The sequence below is a fragment of the Rhea pennata genome, chromosome 10, assembly GCF_028389875.1.
Source record: "Rhea pennata isolate bPtePen1 chromosome 10, bPtePen1.pri, whole genome shotgun sequence".
Classification (NCBI taxonomy): Eukaryota; Metazoa; Chordata; class Aves; order Rheiformes; family Rheidae; genus Rhea; species Rhea pennata.
In genome coordinates, this window is record NC_084672.1 from 18,455,221 (window position 1) to 18,470,135 (window position 14,915).

Here is a 14,915-nt window from a genome sequence, read left to right on the forward strand (position 1 = left end):
CATTATTCAGTGTTTAAGAACATTACATTTTTCCATCTACTCCCAGCTGCACACAAAATTACCATTAGTAGCGTACCTACTTAGGCATGTCCTTTGACCATAGCTTCCCAGTTTTTAAGGGTGGAGATCTGCTTATGTTACTTATGTGATCAGTTTGTAAAGCACTTGTCCATTTATTGAAGACTGAATGGTTAGAATTGGCAGTCTGTTGAATCAAGAGTACCCGTGAACAGTTGGAATTATTCAGACTTTGCTAGATCTAACTGAGCTCCATCGATCAAAGGTCTCTGCTTCCTGGGGAGGAACATTACATTGTATGACAGAGAAGTTCCCTTGTATGGGCTGTTCAGTTAACATTGAGCAAAACCTGCCTGTAGCTCTGAAGCCTGAAGAAACACTTAGGAGCAAACAGAAGTTTGAAAAGTGTCAGAGTATACATTTTTACTCAGTGCTGTTCTGTTTTCGATAATGTAGAAAGATTAAATTACGCTGTAGAGAATCATTTTCTGGCCCAAGAAATAATCTTCCTTGACTTGCAAGAGCAAGCAGTAACACATAAAGGGCCTTATTTCTTACTATTCCAACAGTTTGAAAGTTTTCCATCAAATTAATGTTTTAAGAAAAAAATAGGTTTTATATTAAATATGTTAGTGCTTTTCAAAATATGCTTCACTTTTTGATAAAATTCAAAATTGCCCTTAAAATACACAAATTATCATTTTCTGTAAGGTATACTACATCCAGACTCATTTGGTGAGGGTCAGCAATGTTGTGCAATTTCCCATCTCTTACACGGGGTGGCACAGTATAGCTGGAAATCTATCGATGTTCCTCTGTAACCTGGAAAACAAGCAAACAGGGGGTCAGAGCTAACTACTAGGGGATGTTGAATAAATCTATTTTTAAACATTAAACAATTGCAAATATAAGCAGATTCTTACATGAAAGCTCTGCCAAACAGAAGAGGCTTGTAAGAATAATGCTAATGTCATATGAATTTTGTCCTATGCACCGCAAAAAAAAAAAAAAAAAAAAAAAAAAAAAAAAAATCCAACTGTTACGTAACTTTGGGTCTAGTGTAATTCACAATTAACCTTTATACATAAAATAGTCATGAAAAGCAGTGAAACACCAAAACATTCTCATTTTCATGGTCTTTTCTCATGTAACTTATTATAAAAAAATTTAGCAATGTACCAATCCCCCCCCCAAAAAAACAGATTAAGAATGTTCCCCCCCCTACAAATGGTTCATGTAACAATTCAGAAATGTTGGAATTTAAAAACATTCATTTGAAAGTCTGTCTCTGCTTGAGGTTTGGATGTAGGGAGTACAGTGGTATGTCATCTCTCCTTGTCATGTTTCCTAGGCAGAAAGTAAGAATACTGGATTTTATCCAGTCATATCTTGCCCCTTTTCGATGATAATGTCTTTGGGTGGTAGTTTACTCCTACTTTTGTATTCCATGTATAAAATAATTTGTCTGTTGTCTTAGATGTTTTTGTGATTGAGAATAACGAGCAACATATTCTAAAGTAATAATTTTCATATTTGTGGGCATGGGCTAGATAGTGCATAATGTTTTGAATCACTTGTGATATTCCTGCAGGGTACATCATCATCCGTTTAAAGCCATATGAAAATTATTGTAAAGAGTTGTCAGGCTGATGTAACTAGCTAGAGGTGATAGTTGCATTCTCTTTGTGTATCATGTTGAGAGTGACTCTTAGTCACTCTCATGTCCTCTTGCGTCCAGTTTACTTTATCCCAAACCTGTCTGTACTTCAGCTAGAACCCACAAACCTGTAGTGGGTTCATTGCTCTTCATCAGACTTCACGGGTTTCCAAGCACCAGATCGCTTCCCTGTCATTTTGCCTTGTTCTGTCTTTGAGGAGATACCTTTTAGCTGATCAGAGGTCAAGGCAGAAAACAAGTTTTCACGAAGGTCTTATATTTGGAATTAAGCTGAGGAAGTAAAAGAATATAAAGAATGTGCACCTTTATTCACAATCAAATGAACCTCCCAACCTTTGCCATTTCAAGAGCATAGCTATTACAACATTCAAAAGAGGATCTATTAATTCCTCCTGTATAGGATTTTCAGTTGTTTAATGAATTTTTCTTATCAGTGAGCATCAGTTTGTTGGGTACAAACAGCAATACCAGTGTGAGAAAGAGCAAGAGCCAGCTTGTTAGCTATGTGTCTATATTTGTAGGAGGGGATAACGGTTATTCTATTTACAGAAGTTATTGATACTCTTCATTAGTGTTTAAATAAGCTTTCTGGAGGTGAAAGGTACTAAATACATTACTCTTAATATCATATTTGCAAACTACTGCATTCTCAAGAAAAATAGTTATTAATAACAATTCTCACTTGAGTCGAAAACTGAGAGGTAGCAAGTGCTCATAGACTCTATGGGAATAATGTTGGGAATAAAAGCAATAGGAATCTCTTGCTTCTGCCTTTTCCAGATAAAAGGCATTAAACAATTCCAGTGCACCACTGTTCTTGCAGGCAAACATTTGGCTCGTTACTGTTACCTTGCATTTTTAAATTTGTACTAGAATGTGTTCCTTTCTCAAAAAAAAAAATTGCAGATAACTTCTGTTCTCTGAGGTTATTTTCTGCACAATTGCTTTTGACATGGTATCATGCTTTGTAAAGGTGTCTGGTCTTTGCCACTTGCAATATTAGCTTAATGTTTATCATAATGGTCTGTTTGTAATATAATTCTGTATTGTGGTCAAACTCGAATATAAAATGTGGATGACCAGCACTGGGAAAATACTTATGTATAATCAAAAATCTGCAACTGCCCTCATATAAAAAAGAGTTCTCTATTTGCTTTCCTGTGTGTTCTCATGGTCAGGTTGCTACTCATATTCACATGCTATATGATTTCAGTGATACTTGGTTCGGATCACTTTTTACAGTTGCTGAAAAAAACATGAAATACCCTGTTACATGGACAGAAGATGTCTTTGCTGGTTGAGCTTGAGGGGAAAACTGGGTACAATTATATATTCTTTTAATTATTCATGATTTGGGTCTGAAGTGAATGTGTATACGTTTTTCACTTATTCACTTTATAAAATTCAAAACTAAGCCCAGGAGCAGTTTTATTCTTGGCAGCATGACAAGTTTCCTTTCCTCAACAAACCAGTCAAAGGAATTGTTCCTTAGAGAGTTTGTCATCTCCATGTATCCCAGAGAGTCGAGAGGGTAGCAGGCATTCATTACACCACCATCACACACATGCGTGTGCACTCCCTCCCTCTCTCCCTCTTTGCCTGTGACAAAACAAGCACATCTCCAAGGACTGGATTTATATCTAGCATGTAGTTTCACTTATGTAGCTGATTTGCAGTTCATTAATCTAGAAGATGCCCTGTTCGGGTGAGAATGATGTATGCATCTGTATTTTGCTTATTCCCCTCCCACCTCCAATGCAACATGCAGTTTTAAAAGAGGGAATTGGCTCTCTTTTGGGGAGCAACTAGAATGAAAGCAGCTCAGGAGCTAAAGCTGATATAAACATACATTAGGAAATTGTTTTGATCTGGCCTATCAGGCTGCTGGCAATTCACTGTGCTTCCTTGGGAGACATGCAAATTTATGGGCCACAACTTGACATGATTAAGGCAATGCATACATAGGAGGTGATTGCCCTTCGGCAAGAGAATGATGTCAAGAAGCAGTGATTCTTTGCGTTCTTGGCAGTGCAGGTAGGCTCATGAAATTAGGCTCCTCTTGCAGATTCAGTATAATTTAGGTTTCCAGGGTTTTCTTTTAACCCATGTTTTTTCCATCTTTTGTGACTGTATTATTATTAGTTGTATGTTTTGCAGGGGCACCTATGGACCCCAGTCAATTTGTATTCTTCAAAATCTAAATCTAAATCATGTCTGCCGAAACTAGGATAGCTTGTTGAGACTGAGACAAAACAAAAGGTTTTAAATAATGCCACAGGGAAGCACCAATTTCTGTTATTCAGTCACCACAGGGTGTGGGGGGGTCCTCACTTTAAAATTTAATTTTCGGAGACAGTGACCCTCCATGTTGACAGAAGTACGCTTAAAAATCATCCACCTGCCTGAGTGGAGTCAGATTCATTTTGTGCCAGGGTTAATGAGGAATTACTGATCGCTGCCTGGGAATTTGGGGGTGAGAATTACTGAACTTAAGGTGAAAGACTCCATATTATATTACTACTCCCTTGAGTCAGCCTAGCAAATAGCTAACTGTAATATCTTAATTAACCATGTGTTAACATCAACTTCATTTGCCTTTGCAAGCCTAACACATTGCTAATTATGTTAGGTTGGCACACAAAAGCGCACAAGGGAAGCAGGTATTAGTGCTGTGGTGGGGCAGTTAGTATTCCCACTATACTGTACAGCAAAGCAAGTCTCTGATAGCGCTAGGTTGAAGATGTTGTAGAGGCATGCTTTAATTTAATGAAAACATAAAGACAAGGAGATAAGGAGGAACAGCAGTATACCTTTCATCTAGTGGAGAACATTGCCCTTCCACTTCCCAGACAGAACAGTCACAACTCACAGCGAAAGCAATCTGCATTTGCTTTTCCCCTGTTCTGTTTGGGTAAGTGGAGAGACTAGTAGGAAGAGCACAAAGCTCTTAGCTTTAGAGGCTGTCATCTTTTATACGCCTACTGTGGACAACTATGCAGAAGTTCTCTAACACACACTTCCTGCTGCTTTGGATGCTCATGAGCCTGAGTGTCAATATAGCTTTTCTGTGCTGGGTGCATGGTAGGAGGGAAAAGGAAGTGTCGTTGGAATGTGCTGTATTCTGGCTGTGCACAGCTGGCATTTGCGTGTGATTCTTCAGGGACTTGTACCATCTGGTACAGAGGAGAGCCCATCATGTTACACAGTGCTTTTATCAGAAGTAGGGATCTAGAAGAACATCACAAAGCTATGATCAGTTTGCTGGTGCAAATTTTACTTCTGCATCACAAACCGCATATGGAGAGGTTGACCACTTCCTAAATTACATTTTTCAATTTGATCAATGCCTAGATACTCGATTTTCTAGCTCCTGCCACTTGGATCAACCTTGAAAACAGCATTTAATCTCTTCTGTTTTTAAATTTAGTCCCAAAGTGTCATTTAGAGCTAAAGAGCTCCAAAATTTCTGTTTTTTCCTGCTCCTCTCATCAGTACCTATTTGCTTGAAATTTCTTCCACTGCTGTTACATTCTTCTTTAAATTCATTTTTGATTCTCTGTTATTTTATGTATTAAATGCAGACTTTTTGAGGTAATTCCCATCTGCCAGATGGAAACTACTACTACTGTAGTAGTTTTTCTTTTGCATATTCTGTTGCCCAGTCAGTTTCAAGAAAGTTGCTGCTTTTAAAACTCACGTAGTACCATGTACTTATTTTTTCCATATGTTGCCATCTTCAGTTGAGACAGTCAGACATTCCAGGTTGTGTTGCAGGATGTGTGGGACTTCTCCCATTATCCAAACCCTGCCAAACTACAATCTTTTTTATTTGCTTTCATGAGTTTTTTTTTAAATCTTTCTCTGTCAGCCACAGCCCTTCATCTCTAAGCTTTTATCCAGTAAGAATTCATAGATTCTATCCTGGCCATTAATTTTAATTTTCAAATAGTAGTTTTTGAAGATTAGCAAAATTAAATCATTTTTGCAATTAGTGTCAAGTCATCTATAATGGAAAGTAGATAATGGCAGAGATAGAAGTGCTTAGATTTTGACAGATACCCTCATTGGGTTAATGTTTTTTATAGTATCTCTTTAAGTGAGCAAAAAGCTCACCTTCTTGCTGACACTCCCCCTCACAGTTGGGCCTCTGGCTGCATAGACAGAGTATCTTTGATTATGAAGAAAAGAGAATCTCTTTTTACATTTCTCCATTCTGTAAGATAGAAGTGTTACCTGTGGTCACATTAAAAACCATTTTCACTATCATCAAACCTTACCTCTGCTACTTTATAGCTGTTGACAAACCTCTATCAAACCTCTAACATACAAAAGCTATTATAAAAAAATGATTTTATAATCTTGATAATTTTGTACAGATAGGTGAAAAAAAAGCCAGGTGATCACTTAAAGCAGTAGAAATCAAGGTGGGGGGGAGGTGAGGGGCTGGGACTGCAAAACAAGACCAGTCATCTCAGGATCACTTACCTGGATCAATGAGTGCTGGGTCTCAGCATACCTCAACACCTTGAGACGTTGATCCGAAGGCCGCACTAGGCTATAAAGCAGTGCAGGTTGCTCAGACTGATTAAAATAAGGAGATAAACACAATTTAATTGCACTGTACCCATTTGTGCTTTTGGCCATGAATAAATCTGTGGCCAGAGAGCTTTAATTTAAGCTACCAGAGTCTGAGTAGATCTTTGACCTGTGTGGTTAAACTTGACTTGACTTTTTCTGATGGTTTAATACTTATTTTTGCCTGCACTGGGTCTTAAGACATCTTCATTTTCTAAGACATCTCTTTTTTCTTTTCTTTTCTTTAATAAGCATGGACATGGCTGTAATAGTTCATTTCTTAAATGAACTTAAACAAAATTAAATAGCTGATTTAATCCAAAATTCCTTTCTGTGCCCAACTGCAGCAACAGTTTTGCTTAAAATATTAGTGTGTATTACTCTGGTAACAGAATACACAAAGAACTTCTAAAAAGGATCTCTGAAGTCAGAGAAGACAAATGAGCAGTTCTATCATTTTGGGGGGAGTAAAATTATTTATTTATTGTTTGCTAATTTTGGATGAGATTTCCTCATGTACTCACATGAATGTACTCAAAAGAGGGAAGATTTTCAAAACCATGACATGGTAGATGCTTTGAACATGGTCACATGCTCTGAGCATGAGGATGTCTCCCTCCTACACAGTTGCCTTGTTACGTTTGCTCCTGTTTGTAGAAAACACCTAAATCCTTACAGAGACTCAAATGTCAATTGTAGGTATCAGTCTTGTTCTCTTGCTAACATACGATGGATCTCAAGTTCAACAGAAATGATTGATATCCTCACAGCATACCAGTAGAGCTGGTGAACTGCAAAAAAAGAGACACGCCACACACACACACACAAAAGCCCCCAAACTAATTCCAAACTTCAAAAACTAATTGCTGTCATCACAAGTAAACATACAGAATTCGAGATCCTAGGATTAAGCACAAAGGTTATGCATGGGTAAAATGTAAGGACTGACATCTTACTTCCAGCAAGGGTAGTGAGCTCCTCATCTGACAAGCAAACGGGATTTTGTCTTTCTGCATGTAACAGCCCTAATTAATGAGGTATTTTGGCTGTTGCTGCACTGTCTGTTGAGGTTACCATGCCTAGCTGCACCTTTCTGGCAAAAGATGCCGCACTATTACACAGACTGCAGAACAAATAGTTGCCTAGTTCTCTTTGCTGTAGTTTACAACTTGTCTCACCAGCACAAGTTGAAAGCTGTGGCAATTTAAACTAAAATATTATCAGGTTAATGAGCAAAACCTCTTTTTGCTGACTCTACTATGGAAGCAGTAACAGGACAAACAAGTGGGCTTGATTACCACTGCTGCTGCCTCAGCTAAATCAGTGATAATGAATCGGGGCCTTTGGATGTTTTTGAAGTTAAAACTGAAATAGAGAAAAATCTGTGTTAAGTTCAGTTCTGCTCTCTTTATGACCTTGACCAAGGAAGATCACAGTCTGTGACTCAGTTCCTTATTACCCCATTCATTCAGTAGACTATGTAGACTGTAAGTTCTGAGCAAGGACTATGTTAAGGTGTTAGTTTTGCACAGTGAGGCCTTGGCTTTATGTAGAGCTACTTAATGTTTACTATAATAGAAATGAACACCAAATTATTGTTTCAGATATTAATTTAAATTCAGTGTTAGTGATATTTGTGCAGCTATAGACCATGTATGAGCCTCACAAATAAGGAATACACCCAAGTCTTTGAAACACTTGCTAGGAATATGCTCTATAATGCTTAATCCTTTCAGTTTATTTAATGTAGAGCTCAATGTTTGAGCCCTGCAATAATTAATGCATGCCCTGAGCATAAGGATGTCTCCCTCCTACACTGTTGCCTTGTTATGTTTGCTCCTGTTTGTAGAGAACACCTAAATCCTTACAGAGACTCAAATGTCAATTGTGGATATCAATCTTGTTCTCTAACATACGATGGATCTCAAGTTCAGCAGAAATGTAGAAGAGATAAGGAATGGAGATAGATGTACAGTATTTTGCAGCCAAGTAGTCACATATTAAATTGAGTCAGCCCTGTTTGTTGGCTAGGAGAGTGAGAAGCAGGAGGTTTTCCAGAAAGCAGAACTGAAAATCTTTTGTACCACTGCAATTCATTCTAGGTAAGTGAAAGTCAGAACAGCTTCAGCTAGGTAAATTTTGTTAGATTCATGGTCAAATAAAATGTGAAAAGCACTATCAAGTATGACAGCGTTGTGATTTCCTGGGCCCTACAAGAAAATTAAAAAGCAGATAGAGATACGTTTGTTGTGTCCCACAGTCTTTAATTTATCCCCTAAACGTGCAAAAGGAATTGAACAAACCAGCCAAGAGCCTTCTACAAGGAAACAATCTAGATTACTGCTCTCAATTTTCAGTGCATTTACAAACTGGCAAACTAGCTATTACTGAATATGACGCATCAGGATTAAAAAAGAAAGATAATTTAGTCAGGGCTGTTGTCAAGTCACTGTTTAATGTTATTTTCTGTATTTGCTGTGATAAGCATTAAAATTTGCACACTCCTTGATAAATCATTGTTTAGCAATGTCTAGAGGGTCCAGTAAATGGTTTGAAATTGCCACAGTATAATAAATGGTTATTTGATAATGAATGAAATTGTTTGAAAATACTGTTAAAATGTCAAGTTTTAACACACAGAACATTACTCAAAAAGAGTGCAAACAGGGAAACCATAGTGACACCATAAATATACTGCAACAAATGCATTTATTTGTACAGAGCAAATAGTAAGTGCTCTATACAAACCAGTATAAATTGATATATGAAGTTAATTTCAATCTGTAAAAGTAATTGCATTGGTTTAACTTATTTAACTCTCCTTACAATAATATTTATAGCAGAGCAAGAAAGTAAAGAAATAAATGATGATAAATAGATAAAATACATAGGAAATGGGAATTGTTTTCCAGCTTAATTACACTGTCACATAAAATTATCACAGAAATACACTATGCCGACAGGAAGAATACATTAAAACTCCATTATGCTGTGTAGAGTTGGATAGCTTTTATTGCTGTTTATTCCATAAATAGCTTTTCATCTTTTCAACTATCATGAGAAGTTAAACTATGTAAAAAAATACAGTGTAGCAAAAGGACAATACAGGCTGTGCCAGTTGATGGTTAACCTGTAGCCTGAAGCTGGAAAGCAAAAATGATGCCGTTCTCTGCAAGGATAAACATGACCACACAGTAACATTTAAAGAGGAAGAAAATGCCCACTCAGGATACTTAGTTTGCATTCCTATTTTTTCTCAGATACAGTTCTAGCTGCAAAATTTCTGCATGGCTGTAGCTTCTGTACAAGATGCTCACATATTGTAGCGATGGGCAACTATTATAATTACACTAAGAACAGGACAGACAAATAGGCAAAATATTAAAATTCATTTTTTCCTAACCAGGTCTTTGTGGCTTCAAACTGAAGTTAATTTCATTATTTATTTTCAGGGTGAGCAGCATTAATGTGTGTGGTATTTGTTATTTTTCTGCTTTCTGTGTCTTGGGCTGAACATAAAATGACAGCTTCACTAGAGGCAGAAAGATGCACACTGATCTCTCCAGGGGACTTGATTTTTGTCCTTTTATATCTAGTTGTCTCCAAACAGCTGAAGCTCATTTTGCGTGGAAACAGGTATCTGCTCAAAACACAGGTAAAAAACATCGTAATGGTGCAATAAGTGTTAATAATATGGCTGCATTATTTAGATCTCTTGAGTTTATGATAAATCTTGCTATCTTTTTAAATTCAGATCTTCCAAAGCTGTGTGACTAAATGGGAGTTGATGCTTTAATTCATTCAAAAGAACTTAAATTTTATTATTTGGTATGCCAATAAAAACATGGAAAATATGACTCTTACAGTCTCCAAGTTCAGAGGCAAACTTTAAATCTAGACTCAATTTTTAAAATCTCAATACTTTTAACCCTATTTATAAATCTTTGGAGTCTGATTGATGAGATTTGATCACTGAGGAGCAATACTCTGAGTAAAAGGGAAATATGAAATACCTGTGAAGAGAATACTGGATGCAAACTGCAACCCAAAAGATATGGCAGCTTCCTGTGTAAGATCAGAGCTGGGTCATCAAAGATACTCCTAGTGGCTGTCATACTTGTCTAAGTTAAATGAATGGACTTGCTGCAGAACTTTATTTCAGCTCTTTAAAATTATGTGTATGCTGTAAGAATGATTTTTTAAAGCTGTCTGTTGCTATAAGAAGGGCTATAACTAAAGTGAACTATCATTAGACTTTGGAAGGGATTGTTTATTATATGCCAAATAGTCTTTTATTTACAGTTCTTATTAAAAAATAGAACGTGGAATGTATTCAAGTTTTTAACAAAGTAGTAAAATTGTTAACTTGACTTCTAACAAAGGAAACGATACTTTGGCTATAAGAATGATTTATAGCCTTTATACTGCCACCTGAACATTTCAAAAGGACAAAAATTGGAAATGTCAACCAAATGCCTAAGCAAATCAGAAGGAAGCCCCTTAATTCTCATTATTATTTTCTGATCTTAACCCATACTATTTTAGCTGACAAATGTGTGTCTGTGTGTGTGTATATATATATGTATGTATATTTTAAGGGCTACTGATTTTAGGAGTCCCAAGCTTGGATGTGTAACAGACACATATGGCCCATTTTTTTAGATAGCTTTTACATACCTTTTCAGGATGAAGTACTGCTCAAGCTAATAATTATGCAGACAAAGTTTTCTACAACTCAGAAAAGTGAAAGGCTAATACATTGTGAACACTAGTTTAACATCTGCATTATCACAGTAACAAGTAAGTAACAATGTTTATTACACATACACAAAAAACCTAATATCCTTTAGCTCGAGCTACTACTATCAGTATTTTGCTTCTAGTAGGACTATGTTTATCATCAAAATTGTGCAGAAATTCTCCACAGCAATATCTTAAATGCAGAGTCATCTTGTAAAGTCATTTGCACTTTGTTTCTGCTTAATTATTGCTTCTTGGGCTCCAGTCTTTTCTCAGTGAAGTCAGTAGAAACACTGACAAGAAGAACAGAATCAGACCCTTTGTTCATAGATGACAGAAATTCTGTAGCTTCTAGGAGTATATTAAATTGAGGTTTCACTTGAAATTCCAGCAGAGGCAGTTTTGTGCCTTTTCAGCTGAACAAGTTTCCTGGCAAAACAGAAATAATGCTTATCTTTAAAACCATTTTACCAGATCAGAATTCGTCCTCCTCATATGGTAAGGCATTAACTTGTTTCTGTTGTATTCTACACATTCATACCTCCAACAAGAGCACTCTTATCTCTAAACATACTCCTCAAACCCCAAAGAATTAAAAACAGAAATAGAAATCCAGCTATCTTGATACTTTTTGCCTTTTGTAGGAAATTAAACCATATTAAATGTATATCCAAGAACTAAAGAGGGGCCCTGTAACTTTTTTTTTTTTTTTTTTTTTTTTTTTAAGAAAATTCTTTAAGGACAAGTATCATTATAGCTAAAAAGAAATTGTATCTTGTTACATGCAGAAGCCAGAAATAGAATTGAGTTTGTAAAATTAAGGTACTCCTTGTTCCTAAAACAATCCCTGTGCACTCTGAAGCAGAATATGGAATTCTGATGTGGTTTTCCCAGCATGTACCAGCAGTTGCTCTCACATCTGTAGGGTTCTCTGTCCTCAACTTGAATTGCTTTTACCAAACATAGGAAAAAGCAAAAAAGCTGAGCAAATCAGAATGTCTACCAGTTATCATGCTGTAAGCTTGACCCTTTTTTGCAGCTGTCGCTCACTAGTGAACATTCATTCCGTAAATATGACCCCAAATAGTCTCATATAAAGGCCCCAATGGAGTGTAATGTTTAAGCAAGTAGTCCAGTCTGAAGCAGGCGGGCTATTCCTACGCTTCAGTCTCGCTGGCTGAGTAGCTTGTTGCATCAAGGCCAGTACAGTCATGTATATTTAGCTCTGATTTTGCTATAAATCAGGTTATGTCAGTTGTGCTATGACTGAGCATATCCAGTCTTGGTTTTCAGTGAAGTCTGTGGCTTTCCTTTGCCACAGGCTGGCAAGGCATATTGTGCCTGTAACATTGTCCTCTGTCAGCTGTGCGTTGATTAAGGCACAGATGAGCCATATGTTAGTGAACTAAGCTCTTCAGTGGCTTTTGGGGGAGGTTCAGCTGCAAGGAATTTTACAAATGCCAGCTCAGATTTTCCTTGGAACTGCATTAGCCATAAATATGGATCATTCCTGTAGGTCTTGCATATGGGGAATTCAACCTGCTTTAAAGGTTGAGCAGCAAAATATAAACATAATTATTTTCCAGGCAGATAAATGAGTCACTTTAGTGGAGCCATTTTGATCACCTGACTTAAAATGCAGAACTAGTTACATATTCCCATTCATGTCTGCATGAAACTTTCATCATTATATACACAAACATACATACTCATACAAAAGCTTGCAAATTTTATACAGCTTTACTGTATCATTTTGTCTGAGCAAATGGCTTCCTAAATGAAAAAAATAATTCAGAATTGGCTAAAATCAAGTCTACAGTTATTGTTTCCTGCTCTCTGTGAATAATTGCTCTCTAAAAATATTAATTTTATTGAGCAGGTGACCACTCAGTGTTTAATAGGAGATAGCAATTAGCGTATGTAAATCAGCTGAGACAGAAGTATCTCAATTCCTGTTCTGCATAGAGTAATAGTTAATTTGTAAGAATACTTGTCACTGGCCCATCTGATTTGAAAAAGTCACGTCTTCCACTGCTGAAATCTCAATACTTACAGTATTTGTTGTGCATTTTATGATTATTCTTAATGCCCTTGCAAACACATGTAATAAAATGCTAACAAACCATCATCCATTACTTAATTATATTTATCTAGACAGATAATGTTGGGGGGGGAGCCTGTGGTAAAAAATATTGTTTTCGTTTGGCAAACAAAGACTAAATTTACAGCTTAATTATTCCTTGTAGTGCTGTAGAGAGATTTTCCTGTTAATCATACTCAGGTCCAGAGTGGATATTAAAAAAAAAAAAAAAAAAAAAAAAAAAAATCTGTAGTGAGGATTAAAACATGTTGACTCCCAATTAAATCAACTTCCCTCCAGTAGGGGAGTTACTAAAGGGATTTAAATGCTTGTGAGGCTTCACTGGGACCCACACAGGGAGCTTTTCTGACAGTGATGAAACACCTTTTATACAGCAAGACAAATATCTCAGAAAATAATGCTAGGGCTGTCTTCAGAAACTTTGCCTATGGAAAATATCAGAATAATTCATCTTAATTAATAAAAATACCTCTATGTTTCATCAACCAAGTGCAAGAAAAATGGAGATCAGTTCCAGAAACCAGTACTCATGAGAGTATTCCACTAAATTCCACAAGATCACCTCTCTGCACAATGATGCCTGCATGATTAAAGACTGCAGCTTATCTCTAGATGTGTTTTTCAATGCACTAAGAGATCTTTTTAGTCTGAAAGCTTTAAATAATGTTTTCTTTAGTGCAAAATCTGTGACAATGGCCACAGGACCCTGAATTTGAGGGCACTACACATTAAAAGTAAAATCATAAATTCCATTTTGAAACACAGTGTATTCTAGTCCTTTGCCTTGCAAAGGTAGCTTAGGAAGTGCTTACTGAAAAGAATAAACTACCATTCTTCATACTGCATTATTCAGCAGTAACTGGCCAAGAATATTCATTGCACTGAATGCTTAATATTTAAAACCAGTCCCATTACACTTGTACTTACTAAAATATGTACTTCTAATGCTGAAGCTTACCATCTTCACACTTACAGGATAACTTTGTATACCATCTAGCTGCATTTGAAATGGACAGATTCGCAAAAATCTGCCCTGCCTCTAGTCAACTCTGATTTGATTATCGTCTATATTAACCAGCTAATAAAGTGTTTTCTGTTAAGTGTTTAGAAATATATACTATGAAGACTTTTACCAAGTTCCTTTCCTACTAGAGTACCTTCTAAGCTTGGGAGCAAGCCAGCCTTCATTGTGCCAATGCTAATAAATAAATAAATAAATAAATATTTTTTTAAAAAAATCAATGTTTAAAGGATGGCTGAATTCTGGATATGCATTAATGAACTGTCATCTATTTTTCCCTCATGTGAAAATAAGCAGGTAGAAAGCAGGTTGCTAAGCACTGTTAAGAAAAATCAGAAAAAAAGATACTTTGACTTGTGTCAAAAATATATTGAAAGATATGACCTAGGTAGAAAAGGCTTATTCCAAAACTCCATACATAGGTATTGCTGAGAACTCATTTATCAGCCTCAGTGAAATGCTGAATTTATCATTTTTGCCATAGGCTTGAACCTGTAGTACCAGCTCACTTAGGTAAACCTAGAAATTTACTACTTGCCTTGCATTTTCTGGAAAGCAGTGTATTTCTTGGCTGGCTTATTATGAAACATTAAACAATTACTTATATTAGTAGTTCTTGGTGACCTCTTTGCATTGGAATAGACCATATTGTAAGAAAAACAGCTGGAAAGGTATTTCTTTGCTTCTTTAAAATAATCTGGAAGATACAAAGCAAAATATTATTTCAGTGATTTTCTATATATCATGTTGTACAAAAGAACAATCAAAGAAGGAAATAAAAA

General features: G+C 36.3%; 1 long non-coding RNA gene across 3 annotated transcripts in view; it reads left to right on the forward strand.

The window, feature by feature from the left end:
• LOC134144594 (uncharacterized) overlaps positions 1–14,915 on the forward strand; it is a 54,363-nt gene that overhangs the window by 1,257 nt on the left and 38,191 nt on the right. The gene's annotated exons all lie outside the window — the stretch shown is intronic.